This window comes from Thermobia domestica, chromosome 9 (assembly GCF_964235325.1).
Source record: "Thermobia domestica chromosome 9, izTheDome1.hap1.1, whole genome shotgun sequence".
Lineage (NCBI taxonomy): Eukaryota > Metazoa > Arthropoda > Insecta > Zygentoma > Lepismatidae > Thermobia > Thermobia domestica.
The window spans coordinates 53780342-53795839 of record NC_137462.1 but is presented as its reverse complement, the minus strand read 5'-3'; the positions used below and the strand labels follow the sequence as shown (position 1 = coordinate 53795839).

Below are 15498 nucleotides of genomic sequence, written 5' to 3'. Positions count from 1 at the left end.
ACGTACTACTACTACTACTACATTTGCTGTGGAACTATATAGTACAAGGGCAAACTTATTTTAATGAAAGAAGTTGAATTAAAATTTTAAAACAATGATCGTTAAATCACTTTTTGAATATTATTTTTAATCTTATTTTAACGAAGGAAGTGTTATAAACATTTTAAAAAGTAGTAAAAAAAACTGTCCGTAGGCAGGATTCGAACCCTCGCCAAAAACATTCTCATTACTAGTATGTTACGCTAGACCACTCGGCTACCAGAGCCGACAACAATTCCCGTATACTTTGTGCTATATGTAGATCATGTCTTGTGATATCGCATCTGTATCGATCAATCAGATCAGAGGATATGCTGAAACGTTTGGGATCCGCAAATATGCCCCCGGGCGCTGAGTTACCACGGCACGGCACTGGAGTCAAGTAATTTCGTCGCTTCCGCTGTGAACCTAAGTGCAAGATGCCAAGTCAAATTTTGGGGTTCGAAACAATACGTCTGCTGGGTGAAAGCATAGACCGGTGTGTGTTTCACTTCATTTTCATGCAAATGTGTTGCCTTTCCTACCTTATTTTTAATCCCGTAATTGCTTCTTTCGAAAGTTAAACAAAAATTGCAATTCTTCCTTCTTCCGCATTTGTAAGTCAAAGCATATGTTACTTATGTAGCTCACAGGGCCGAAGGCACGTGCCCCGGGCGCGTGGTTGGAGGAGCGTCTAAAAGGGAGGTTATATATTAGTATTTTTCCCGCCGGTATTTAATATATTTCATCAGAGTGCGAAATCATGAAATCGAAGTGGGAGGAGACGAGGACTGAAGAGTTAAAAAAAAAAAAGAACTGCGCACTTTTATGCTTCAAAGTTTCGATATAGGAAGTTCACGTATTTGGGCATCCAGAAATAGTAAACTATACAAAGTTAGATATTACTAGTATACCGCTGATCACTAGTTTATTTAATAATTAAATATGAAATACATGTAAAATTACATATGAATTACGGTAATTACTTTGGAAACTTCTGACATTATTTCAGTGTATTATCTCCCCCAGCAAGGATTTAGTGAGGGAATTTTGTTCAAAAATATTCAGTGGGGGGAATTCCCCTGTTTCCCAAGGATTTCGCACCCTGTTTTTCACAATTTCACTATTTCAATTCGATAATAAATAATGAATTTAATGTAGAATCAAATCCCATATTATAATATGTATTATAGTGCATCTTCTCTAACTACATACATTATTCATTTTGGTAGAAAATCATTCTACAAAGACATTCCCTCAGGCTTTCTCCCACTTCTCTGCCAGAGCCTTTTTCCGCATCCTACCCAACAAGATCCGGCGTTTTACCAAACGTCCTTAAAATATGAAGTAGATGAGCTAAGGAGGTATTAGCCTGGTCTCTCACTGAACCCCTCAATTGAAGGTTTATGTAAATTATATGTCCTTATATCACAAGCAGTAAATGTAGCCTACCTTATTCTACATTTTTAATGCATTTCTACAACAGATTATAGCTTCAGAGGTCCTTGTGAGGATTTGGTGACGCCTAACCTAACCAGTAGTTGTCAAATTAGCAGTTGTGCATCGGGCATGGTGATAATGATCCTGAGTTGAGGTGTAAAATTGCACTCGAAAGTGGGACAAGGGCTGTTCGTATTCGTATCTCAGACGAGGCATGGAATGGGACGAATATGAAAATAAGGTTGCTGTAATAGATTTCCACAGGGTTGGTAAAAGTGAGACTAAGACTTTCTAAACACTTTTCCTTTTTTAAAGTAAGACTTGGCATTTTTTTAAAATCAAAACTTGGCAATGTCAAGTTTCATCCCCCCCCCCAATCTTGTATTGCTCGCCACGCCGCTGATCGTATCTCTTCCTTATACCGATCGGAAAGTAGCATGGTATACTTTTTCTGTGACAGCAGATTACACAATTTACTGCGATTTATATTTGACAGTTTGATGACAAACGTTCTAACAAGATACTACCATAAAACATTGGTATTAAATTAATTTGTAAGTACATTATATTTTTATATGCTCTACCTCGTGTTTTATAAAACATTTTTTATCATATGGAAAATTTGGTGAAAAACAAAGTTTTTATTTAATTTTTCAGTTTGGATTTCATTCCCCTTTTTAAAATGCTACTTGGTGTAAAACAGGAAGTAAGTTATAGCTGTTAATAAAATAATCATGTTTGTTTATTCACGAATAATAAATAAATATTTTTGTTAGGAAATGTTAAAGAAATTAAGTGCAATTTCAAAGAAAATCAATCTTATATAGATAGGTTCTGTGTACAAAAGCTTAAACTGAAATAGTTACGCACAAAGGTACCGGTATAACCAGTGGCGTATTTAGGGGGGTGGCTTCCGGGCTTAAGCCCCCCCCCGAAATCTTACTTAGTATAGTAAAGTAAATTAAATATCTTGCAGAATTTTCACATTTCCAGGCAACCCCCCCCGAAAGTTAGCAAAGCCCCTCCCGAAACAAAATCGTAAATACGCCACTTGGTATAACATTTGGTCCGGGACAGTAGTTCTGGGTTAAATATAATAAAAACTCTGGAATATAATTTATGGAGAAAAGTATAATAATAATAATAATAATAATAATAATAATAATAATAATAATAATAATAATAATAATAATAATAATAAGCTTAAAAAGCAGTGGTTTTAGTGTTCCGGACTTAAAAGCACTAGCTGCAACACATTTTTTGGCTTGGCCCCCCCTCAAAAACGACGGGCCCCCTACATTAACCTGCTGGCTACACCTCTGCTCTCTGTTTACCCATGGTCATTTCACGGCAGGAGTTTGCTCTCAGATTGTATCTAAAGATTCTGAACCGAAACAGATTTTTCCTTGTTATTTCAAAAATCGTTTCCTCGTCATTTATCTGCATGAGAAATGAAATGCCAAAAATCACTAGATTGTGCATATTTACGCGAAGTACGTACTAGATCACTAGTTCAATGATAAAATCACTAAATCTAGTACGAAATCACTAAAAGTGGCATCCCTGGTAGACAATCGTGTAGACGTAAAATTATAGTTTACGGCACATCACTGGTTATAAGGTTAAGTGGGCCTTGCTATACACCTACACTACACTTACACTTTCCGTTACATTTATACGTACATACATTCCCTTCTTTTTTATACGCTTTCTTTTTTCATTTTATACTTCCCACTTACCCTTAATTTTTTGCCCTGTTCACCTTGGCTTTTCGCCCTCTTTCCCTGTCTGAACTTCTTTCCCGATTTTGACCTTTCCCTGACTTTGACTATTTTCCCGACTTGTGTCATTTCTTCCCGATTGTGTCCTGTATTTTATTCTATGTTGCTTTTGACTCAAAAATCCTCTGTTTGAGGTACACATTTGACCATTTAGCATTTGTAGCACATATGACTAGTGAGCTAGTGCACCTACCTATTTGACTGATAATAGTCATAAGACAAGACAAGACAAGAAAAAAAAAAAATAAACAAGACGTTAATCACGTCGAAAAACAGGTGTGTAACAACAATAATTTATTTTACTTTTATTGAAATTTGTTTCTGAGGGTCTGAAATTTAATGAGTGTATGTACGTAAAGCGAGGTGGAAGGGGATACCAACGAGAATATAAATGTATACTCAGCTTAAGTTTAAAGTTGCCCCTCCAGTTTCAAACCTACAAAAAGCAATAAAAACCTTAAAACGTGCAGTTTTATTATACAGATCCATAGTATAAGTAGTAGTAGCAGTAGGAGTAGTAGTAGTAGGAGGAGGACGAGGAACGGGTTAGAAGCCTCGCTGAGGTTCATTGCTTTCTGTTCTTGTCATAAAATGGGCATGCTGCTGAATCATGAAATATGGGTCTTGCAAATAGTACCAACTTCCACACATCTTTTCTCGTATTCAACATAATTTTACTACCAAACTTACACATCTAAACATCACATAAGAACCAGGCCCGCAAACACCCACAGAGGTTTGGGGTTGGCATAAATATGTTAGGAGGGGCTGTGTGGCCAAAAATTAGCTTACAAATATCTAATATATGTTTTTGAATTAATAATAGGAATTTGTATTGAGGCCTGGGGGGGCCAGGCCCTCCTAGCCCCCTCTAGTTGCGGGCTGGATAAGAACTACAAAGCATAATTTCTTTCATTCTCCCATAAATTTTCCTTTTGTTGAGTATACATTATCAAGCACACAAACGATATAAAAATTTTGCTGGAAACGGACGCCCAAGTTTGGAATTTAACCCGGTTAGATTTCTAGGAGTATGTTTAGTACAAGGGGTCCAGAAGCACGTAAAAAACATAAAATTTACAGGAGAAATGAGTGATTCAAGTACTTAGACGTAACATAACGTAACCAAATCCAAGCTAACCTAACATAAACTAACGTAAGCTAACCTGAAGTAACCTAAACTAACGTAGTATTAGTAGAAATAAGCGAAATTCTATCATTTTTTGGAAAATTATGCGGGACTCCTACACTAATATAACATAAACTAAACTAACCTAACGTAACCTAAACTAGCCTAACCTAACTAAAACTAACCAACTCTACCGTAAACTAAACGAATGTGAGCACAAATTACCAAAATAGTAACATTTTTTAGAGAAAAAAGCTGGACCCCTTCTGCTAAACATAGGCCGATTTCTAACCTAACCTAACGTAACCAAATTAAGATAGGTTAGGTTAGGGTAGATTAAATTTCTAACGTAACCTATCCTAACACAACCTGACCTACTTTGTTATTACATACCCGGAACCGAATCTTTGAATACTTTGAATTATGTTTGCTTTATGTATATTACTACCTAAAATGCTCTCATAGAGAGAATTGGTTTATGGAAAGTATTTGAATTCCTTCCCCTTCTTAGAATTCTCATTTCAATGAAAGTGCAATGAAAAAACTATAATATCACCCCTTCCCCACTCCCAAAGAGGATGAATTTGGATTTAAACCGTTTCGGGTAGGTCACTATTCATTTCAGTGACCATGAACATTATAGACTGGACACCAATTTCGGATGTTTTCCATTATTTGTTGTCTTCTTCCTATCCCCTCTCACTCCCGAGCTGAAAAATGATAACATCCTAAGTTAGGCTAGTTTTAAACGGAAGCATTTCTCGTACCAAAAATCGTATCATCGATATCCTACCGTGTAAAGTAGCAAAAGCCATAGCATTTCCCATGCCATGGCATATCCTGTGGCATTTCTTGTCGATAGAACATGCTCTATTTCGTATCATTTTCCCCAGCATTTCTGTTCACATTGCAGCGCCGTTTTTATGTCAAATATCCATGCTCTTTGTTTTGTGTGGGAAATTGAATTGTAGATAAGACAAATGAATTAGAGTAGAGATACTATTATTATGTTGACTAAAAAATATGAGGAACATCCTTGTTTGTTCAAAGTAAAAAGCGTGCAGTTTCACTATACGGATCCACACAAATTCATTTAAAAAAAAACTTTCTCGTTCATTTATTGTACCTTCAGCAGTCATTTCTGAGGTGTGCTCTTGCATTCTCACTTCAGGTTCACTAGGTGGCAACGTGTAGTTTTACTATACGGATCCATAGTATAAGTAGTAGTAGTAGTAGGAGGAGGAGGAGGAGAAGTAGTAGTAGTAGTAGTAAGAGTAATAGTAGTAGAAGTAGTAGTAAGAGTAATAGTAGTAGAAGTAAGTAGTAGTAATAGGAGGAGGAGTAAGTAGTAGTAAGAGTAGAAGTAAATAGTAACAGTAGCAGTAGGAGTAGTAGTGGTAGTAGTAGTAGTAGCAGTAGTAGTAGTAGTAGTAGGAATAGGAGTAGGAACGGGTAATAGTAGTAGTTGGAATAGGAGTAGGAGTAGTAGTAGTGGTGGTGGTGGTGGTGGTGGTGGTGGTGGTGGTAGTAGTAGTAGTAGTAGTAGTAGTAGTAGTAGTAGTAGTAGTAGTAGTAGTAGCAGCAGCAGCAGCAGCAGCAGCAGCAGTGGGAACGGGTTAGAAGCCCCGAAGGGATTGGTTGGGTTCGACTTTAATTTCTATATTTCCACATAAATACGCATTTCATATGTAAGTGCACACCATATTTCCATTACTTATACACTATTCTATTAAAATATTAGAAATGTCTTCTAAATTTTAAAAGCTATGGCTCTGTATAGTATAACTGCACCGTTAAAAGTCCTTTGTATCATAATAAGCATATGCGAAAAAGGGCTTTAGAAGAAATAGTGACTGAAATATCTGTTTTTAGTTTTGGAGCCATAATTGCGCTCTTCTCCAGTGATTTGTTTGCTACGTCACGACAAAATGCTCATCACAATGCTACCATGTAAAAGCACAATATACATTTGATGCCATAGAATATTATGCAAGATATTTGGCAGCACATCTGCTACGAGAAATGCTTTCGTCTAAAACTAGCCTAAGGCCTGGGTAGGGGCGGCTTTAGGATTTTAATTTTGGGTAGGCCCACTGCCTCGCTGATGGATACATACACACATTTGATTGATTAATGACAGTAGGAGATTACTTTTACAGTAGTAGTTGATGCTATTTGTTAAACAATTATCTACCATTAATATAAATAGTGGAAAATATATTTACTCTTTAGTGTATCTTTTAGCGTTTATATGCTTTCCAAAATTTCTGGGTAGGCCTGTCCCTACCTGCTGAAGCCACCACTGAGTCTTGGTGCATTAAAGTACCAAAAATTCTTGGTACTTTAAGTTGGTTGAGGAGGAGTTCGCAGTCAAACATGCTTACAATGATTTTTATTTATATGAATAGTTGGTTGAGGAGGAGTTCGCAGTCAGACATGCTTACAATGATTTTTATTTATATGAATAGAAGATGCTCCTTCTTTTCCTTAAAATGGGACATGTTCTCCCTTAAGTTTAATGAGGAGTTTATGTACCGAGTTTCATCTTTGTAACTTGATAGGCTCGTGAGATACTGCATTTTGGGCACAAATCTTGAACATTTTCTACCAACTTAGGATTCGCCCTTTAATCAAACTAATGTGATAAAAATCTTAATTAGGCCAACTCATGTACTAAAAAATGTAAAAATCGGCCCAAAGGTCTAGGAAAAGTTAGCGACAAAACATTATATTCATTTTTATTTGTATAGATAATCATTATTGACGTTATTTATTTATTATATTGCGTCATCTGTAAGTAGAAAAAATTCATTCTTTGCATTTGGTAAGACAAGGAAGTTCATAATTATATTGTTTTGAATCCACTTTTACGAGTAAAGCGCGAAGTGTGACAGGCAGGCAAACGAAAAAAATCTTCACCGATACCTCCACATAACGTCATGGACAGGGAGCCAATCAGAACGCTAATCGCGAACTGGGGCTACCTGTTATTTTATATACCTTGACTTTCTTGTACCTACCATTCAACCTGGACTCATTCTCATCATGTTTTATACAGTCTTCTCCGCCTCAACACCGCCCGATTTCCGCCATACAAAAATACAGTTAGGGGCTTTGAGATACTCGCATGTGTTCTCAATATAACGGTCGCACCTTGAATCATTTACTCTATGACTGTATATTCAGTACTGTCGACCTGCATTTGTTACTTCCTAGCATTCTGTGTGTGGATACGGTCCAAATTCATTGTGCACCATTGTTTCACTTAAACATACCATTGTAATCTACTGTTTACTTCAGCTCCTTTTACACGAATCATCTTTGTAAGTCATCAACAGTTGGCCCCGTTGTCTTCATATGTGCCTTGTGCGTATCTAATCTAAGTTAACTTAATTCCTGAGCCATCCTATACGCACCCATTCTCTCTGTACTATCGCTGTTCAAACAGCTTTCCAGTCTGGGAATTGAACGGGGAAGGGTTCTTTTCTCCCATATCAGTGAAGTAAAACTGACGTATACAAAGAATGTTCATGTCACGGTGTGGGAGGTGATAATACCACCCGTCCTATACGTTTCGGTGCTGATCATGTTTAGGTAGACCACTTTATCAAAAATTTACAGCTGGAATTCAATACTGTGTTTGGAAAAACATGTTTATAACTAAGAAATTTTTTGCAGAGTGCAAAATTTAATACTAAGAAATAGCTCCTTTTTAAATTTGTAAGTGCATGTTACTAGTGTACAACCATTAGAAGTGCTTTACAACGGTTAAAATAAGTGAGTGCATATAAAGATGACTATATTATTTTATACCGGCAGCGTACTTGGTACAGCGTGTGCAGCATTGCAAATGTGGAACCGTGAATGCTATTGGAACTTGTATCATTGCGAAAAATCACGTTTTTTCAGTACTCTCTCTTACGTGTATATCCACCGTCGCCGACGCGGTTGCTCACTATGGACGCACCCCAGTTCTATCTCGTGCGCCCATCAGCTTCGAACTTCCCTGACTCGTTAGATAGCATTCGTCGTTATAACTGCTACCTAGTTCAGGTTGGTTTGAGTTTCCTGTTCTGAAGTTTTTGTGTCATACAACCGGGTGTTGTAATTACACACAAATAGCAAAGAAGTTGAAAATTTTCAGCAATACCTTCTGGTAGCACCCTTGAATTCCATCTGTCATGTCGCGCAACGCAAAACTTTTGGAGGATAAGAAGAAGAAAATTAGTGAAAGAATTATGATTTTTAGCAATTATTTCGGATAGTATGCCTAAACTTGTCCTACACGTACGCTAAAACTTATGTAAGAAAGGAAGATTTGCACTAAAATGAGTTTCTCTTCCCAGGTTGAAGAAGTTGTAGTCAGCTGTAAATTTTGCAAGAATACACTTCGTGCTCAGAAACTCAGTTTGACAAACCACATAACTACAATGAAACATTAGATAAAGAGTCAGGAAGTGGAGGTAAGCATCTAAGTTTCTAATGCAGGCAAGTGTAATACAAGGGTTATGCTAACCTTGTCTTAATTATAATCCCGTAATCAGGTTGAGGTAATACAGGGGTTTCCTTCCTCCGTTCAACAGTCGGAGTGTCAAGGTTTCTCCTGAAAACTTGAACTCAGTGTGGTGTTTTAAAGAAAAAATTAATAACTTAAACTTCCTGGCAAGAAATTGCATCAGTTTGTTTTAGGAGTAGGGATCCGGTGGCTTACTGGGAGAGCGCTTACCTGGGATGCGAGAGGTCTGTCACTGTAGTCCCAGTCCTTTGTGTTTGTTGTGGATAACATCATATCTGTGGGATTTATCGGGTTCTCCTGTTTTCTTCCATATTTTCATCCCACGTATTATTCCTTATTCCCACTATTCATTCACTTTTATTAAGCATCTGTTTCCTCTAGCTTTCAGGGCATATGCGTGAAATGTGAAACTAGAAATTGCATTTTTCACAAGTAACTTCGTTAAACTTTCCAGAGTTCAGCACACTGTTACAGTAATAAGTTACATATTACATAAAAAAATATATATATAACGATGAATTACAGTTGCTCAGTAAGAATTTCCAGAAGTTAAGTGGTATAGTAAAAAGATATAATCTTGTATGTTAATGATTCTAATATTAATGTTACAAGTGCTTCTCATTGGGTAGCACAATTCTACTGCATTCCAATTGTCCTTACGAAAAGCCTAGCGCAAAATGTTTAGGGTAGCAAGTAGAAATAAATCTCATTGAAAAAAAAAAAAAGAAAAGAGTTGTTCAGGTGTAAGAGATTTAGCAAGTTTTAATCAATTATGGAAGTAGTACTAACAGAACGAAACGGCTGAAACATAAAAAGAGGTAATTTTGAGCTTGTGTGCCACATTAGCCGTTCTAAGATTTTATACTATAGTGGTGCAAGTGTCTTAATTTCCTGTCAGAAACAACGTTAATTGTATAATATTTAACATAAAATATTAAACCTAGGACTCGGAAATGAAAGGATAATACTTACACATTTGAGTAATATAATAATTGACCATCAACTGAAGAGCAGCGTGTGACATGATTACGCACTAGTGCTATTCAGAAAATGAAAATATTTATAATGATGTGACCAAAAGACAATAGCATCAAATTCATATATTCAGAGTGTATTTTAAAATTACTGTATCACCTGCTCTCAAACAATACTTACGTGTTTTTGTTTCTGTAATCTGCTTATCTGCTGAGTTGAATGTTAGGTAACTGACGACACATCAACACTTTGATATTTAACATCGCACGAGGTTTCTATCTTATCTTAATTAATTTTATTTTTCGCGGTGGGGTCACAAGGTCGAAAAAGTGTAAAAACGCTTTTTCAGGCCACCACCCTGAATGAGGTTTTCCTGGGTTTTCCTCATTCACACCAGGCAAGTGCCGGGGTGGTACCTAACTCATAGGTCCCAGGCCGCTTCCTTCCTTCCCTTTCCCCGGATTGTGTACTCGCCGAAGGACGTCATCCCTCAAAACGTGACGAGCTAAATGGCCTTAGATGCCGAAAGCCCAGAAATCTAAATCCTAAATTCCTAAATTTAATATTATTATTATTTAAAGAGATGATGAGAAACAGTGTAAAAACCAGCAGATGCTGTCTAAGAATGATTACTGTATCTGTTACTCGTGGACGGAATTACGGTACAATTTCGAAAAGCATAAGTATCGAAGAGAAGTCACGTACCGTCGCACGACCACTTTGGTCGTAAATAGAATCTTAGAACTCCAGCTTTTTACTAGTCCAAGCTTTACTACTTAAGAATATGAGCTCGAAAATATAACCCATGACCGTAAGACGTAACACAAGAGAGCGTCAAAAAGAGAAATTATTGTAACTACTATGGCAAGAGACATTTCAGATATATCATTGAATGAAAAGTAAGGATTTTCTTATTATATTTCATTTACTATTAATCTGTGTGAAATCATCGAAGACATCTTTTCTGTTTGTATAAAATCTCGTGGCTGATTTTCGAAGGTTGAGAAATTTTAAATTCATTAATGTTTTTATAGATATGCATGATATATGAATTGCTAACATTTTGATTTCAAAAGTCTGGTAGGCTTAGTTAAATGTGAACTTCCAAGTAAAGATGTTTTCGTAAATCATAGACACTAGTTGAGCAGAAAATCGTGTTTCTGATGCAGAATTGATCGTAAAATTCGGTGCAAAATCATTACGTTGGAGAAATCTTTAATCTTGGTGTATGATGTCGTTGTAAATTTTCTACCAAATTTTTCAATAATAATTAATATCTAGAAAAGACATTTCACATTAATTCGCAATACTTTTCGTTAATTTGTTATGCTTTAAATACTGATATTTTTTCCCCGTTTCCTTGATGTCCGGGAAATCTTTGGACAGAAGTGATAACTATTATATTAACGTATGGAGAAGACAGCCGATTTTTAACACACCAATTCCTATATAGGTGCGAATTCAGTGGTACACAAAGAGTGGAAAAGTGCATGACTGAACCGTGACTCAAACGCATGAACTCGTACGTCAATGATCCCGGGTTCGAATCCTGATCCAGTCATACACTTGTTCACTGTGTATCATTGAATTCGCACCTGTATTTGAATTGGTGTGTTAAAAATTGCCTGTCTCCTCCATTCATTAATATAATAGTTACCACTTCTGTCCAAAGATTTCCCGAACATCAAGGAAACGAAACAAAAATCATTATTTAAAGCATAACGAATTAACACAAAATATTGCGAATCTTTGTGAAATATTTTCTCTAAATATGAATTATTATTGAAGAATTTGGTAGAAAATTCACTGCGATATCACATACCAAGACTAAAGATTTCTCAATTTTTATTTAGAAATGATAACCAGTTAGCAACTTTCTAAAACGTGACTTCCCTTGAAGAAAGAAAAATACGAAACAACATGCATAACCATTGATTTTTTTTTTTAGTTTGTCTTACGATTATACATTGAGACTAAGGAAGACGGCGAGGTAAATGATAATGATGGAATGCTGAAAATAGGAGAAAATGAAAAAATCGCGAGAAAACCCAGACACAACGGTATTGGTCCACCACACAGCCCACGTGGCAGGAGCTAAGATCAAATAAGGTATCCCACGCTCTAGAGAAGTGCTAGTTGTATCTATAGCTAACGAACTCGTTATCTTCTTCTTGTATTTCTACTTACCTTCTTTCCAAGATGACGTTTTGCTCTATAACAAAATAGAAACAATATTTCAAATAGCGAATTGCGAGTTATGTGTGTTATTCCTTACCATGTGCTGTTGCAAACTGCAATCTTCAAGGAATTGTGCGCTTGCAATTAAAGTGTGGCAAAGTGTACGATAATTACTCACAGAACATACAAAACATTTATTTACATTAACTTCAGTTTTACTCACCATCATGTTTTTAATACCTACCAAACAATTTCAAATATCTCCTCGGCTTTTCTTTCTCAGTAGGGGAAGGCTACTTTAGTCCACAATATGAAGGAAATAAATTACATTTTATTTTTATTGCTTCCGAGCAAATAAAAGTAATATTTTTTTCTGATACTTACGATTCTTCAGTGTGATAAACAAAGGCACGTATTCAAACAAAGAAAAAGTAATCTTTTCTGTGTTTTATGGTGGTCCAAAAAGCACATTCAGATTGTATTTTTTAGCTATTTCTAGTATGACAAACAAGGAAATGACTTAAAGAGAAACCGGTTTCCGGATTAAGACCTCCTTTTCCCAATATTATTTGCCTTAAACATATTAGGCTTGCTCCGGTGCTTGGGGTCCCTGGTTCGATCCCAGCTCGCACCGTGTGGACTTTGTGGTGGACAAACACCGTGCTCGTGGGTTTTCTCGGGGTTATCCCGTTTCCTCCCACTTTCTTCATTCCACCATGTCACTCATTTCTCATTATCACCGTCTCCTTTAGCCTAACCGGCATAACCGTGGGACGTTAAACTTAAAGATTTCATTTCATATTAGGCTTGCATATGGCACCCTTCCATAGTGAACCTGCCATAACCACTGGAAATCCTCATATTAATGAGACCATTTATTTTTCGTGTAAATCCTTTTCTGAGTTGAGTATCCTGTAAGCCCTGACAAAAATCAACTCATTCACTTACGGTAATAGCAAACATCTGGATTAATATTGTTATCAAAACTTACAGGTTAGTTACCTCGGAAGAAGATTTATGCGAACAAAATTATTGGTATCGTTATTATGGGAATTACCAATGGTTGTGAAAGGTTGACTATGGATGGTTGACATAGGCTAGCCTATAATACCTCGGACGAATAAGATTGAAAAATGGAAGGCTGAAACAGAAAAATGATTTTCCTTTGGTTTTACGTAGTTTGTCATACAAATAGTCAAAATAGTTAAATTTTAAATAAACAGTTTAAGGTTCTACAATTTTACATCACTTTTAGTTTGTAATTGAAAGGAGTGAATTTGAAGCATATAAGGACCAAGAACCCTAAACCAAAAATAGAGGTTGGAATAATATAATCATAAATTTTATCCACAAAAGTTAAGTTTACAAACAAAATTTATTACTTTAGGAAATACATTTATAAATAGTAGCGTTTCAGGAAATAGCTTTCAGTTGTGCATAAAATCACCAATATGATACTCTGGTAATTTTCATAAATGAAATTGTTTTCATTGATTCTCAGAAAAACTCAAATGAGGTTGTCTGTTTTCACGTAGTACTTATATTTTGCGTGGAAATTTACAGAAGATTGATATGTTTAAGAAACTGATAGTATTTTCTGGGCCTGAAACGAAACAATGTAATAAGCTAGGGCGTGGGTACGTAATAGGTATATCTAGTTAGTCTTTATGCATTAGGTTTTTTTCTTCATTTTATCAAGTGAATTTGTTTACTTCACTGAAGAATTGCGCGCATCGGATATTTTTTTCATTATTAATATTCAATTATATGAGTACATTATTCTATCCCAAGTTGAAGCAATAAAAATTAAATGTAACTTGTTTCCTTCATATTAACGGATAAAATACCCCTGTCCCACTGAGTAAGAAACATCGAGAAGTTACTCGAAGTACGAGGCGTGACCGGAAAGTAAGTGCCGTTTTTTTAAAAAAAAAAAACTAAAGCAGGTTTGTTCAAGCTAAATTTATTTTCACATGAAAGAGCACACCTTAAACTATTTTTCGACATAGTTTCCACCAATGTTCAAACACTTGTCATAGCGGGTGACCAACTTGTCCAAATCTTCCTTTAAAAAAAAAAAGTCTCCAATAAAGACAACCATAACTCCACGGCATTTCTTGCATTGTCGTCACTTTCAAAATTCTTACCGCCGAGCTCGCATTTCAAGTACAGGAGCAAGTGATAGTCAGACGGTGCCAAGTCAGGTCTGTACGGCAAGTGGTTACACTGCTCCCAATCGAACTGTTAGATTAACGTTTGGGTGTCACCAGCAGTATGCGGACGAGCATTGCCATGGAGCAACACAACTCCATTACAGAGCATTCTTCTCCTTTTGTTTTGGATTGCACACTGAAGGTTTCTTGCAGTATCGTTCCGCATTGATGGTTTCGCCCCTGGGTACGAAATCAACAAGCAAAATACCTTTCATGTCCCAAAACACTGTGCACATGAAGTTTTGTGCTGACATTGTTTTGAACTTTTGCTTTGTGGGATATTCCGTGTGCCGTCACTCAATTGATTGATATTTCGATTCTGGGGTGACATGGCAAACCCATGTTTCGTCACCAGAAACGTTTTGGTAAAAAAATGTCCTTTCCTTCCTTGTTGTAACGGGTAAGGAATGTTCAAGATTTGGTTCTGTGGACTGTGTCAAAGATTTGAGTCTGTGAGCATTTTCGGAATCCAGCGGGAACACAGTTTGCGATAACCTAAGCAGTAGGTAACAATCTGATGAAAACAGTTGTCGAAACTTCAGAAAACTCATCTGAAAGCATTGCCATTGTGTATTGTCACTTCTCACTAATTTTCTCATCCACTTTCTTCACCAACTCATCAGTTTACAGAAGCTCTCCCACTTCGTGGTTCGTCGTGGACATTTCCACGCCCTTCATTGAACTCACCCACTTCCGTACCGTTCCATCATTCATTGATTTTCACCGTAGTTCTTCACAGTATGACGATGAGTTTCGGCCGGCTTAATCCTTCTTGCGTTCAAAAACAAGATAAAATGGATCTCACATTTGGCGGGTTCATCAGTTGTTTTAAACACTGGAAACGATCATAGGACACAGTGTAATCGCGACAACTCAACCATACTGGCGTCAATGGAGAGGCAATGTACCAGTGAAACTAGCGCGGAGCAACCGACACTAGCGCTGCGATGGCATTCAATCGAAAGTGTGCGTACTTGCCGGACACTGGCGGGATGTTTCGTTGAGAAAGGTTTAGACAAGTTGGTCATTCGCTCTGACAAGTGTTTGAACATTGATGGAAACTATATTGAAAAATAGTTTAAAGTGCACTCTTTCATGTAAAGTAAATTTGGTTTGAACAAAACTTTTAGCATTTTTCTTTTCAATACGGTACCTACTCTCCGGACAGACCTCATTGAAGGGTAAGGGAAAAAAAGAAGGAATGTCACAAAATTGCTTTTTCGAGAAAACGGCGTTTCAATACTGAAA

General features: G+C 36.6%; 1 protein-coding gene across 4 annotated transcripts in view; it reads left to right on the top strand.

Annotated features, from left to right (window-relative positions):
• The first annotated feature begins 3384 nt into the window (after nt 1-3384).
• The window catches only part of LOC145694652 (uncharacterized), a 73608-nt gene continuing 61494 nt past the window's right edge, over nt 3385-15498 (top strand). For 2 of the 4 annotated variants that reach the window (XM_081771089.1, XM_081771090.1), the window contains exons 1-2: nt 3385-3515; nt 8715-8831. The gene's annotated coding sequence lies outside the window, so the exon portion shown is untranslated. The remainder of the gene's footprint in view (nt 3516-8714; nt 8832-15498) is intronic. The other 2 variants (XM_081771087.1, XM_081771088.1) reach the window with 2 other exon arrangements.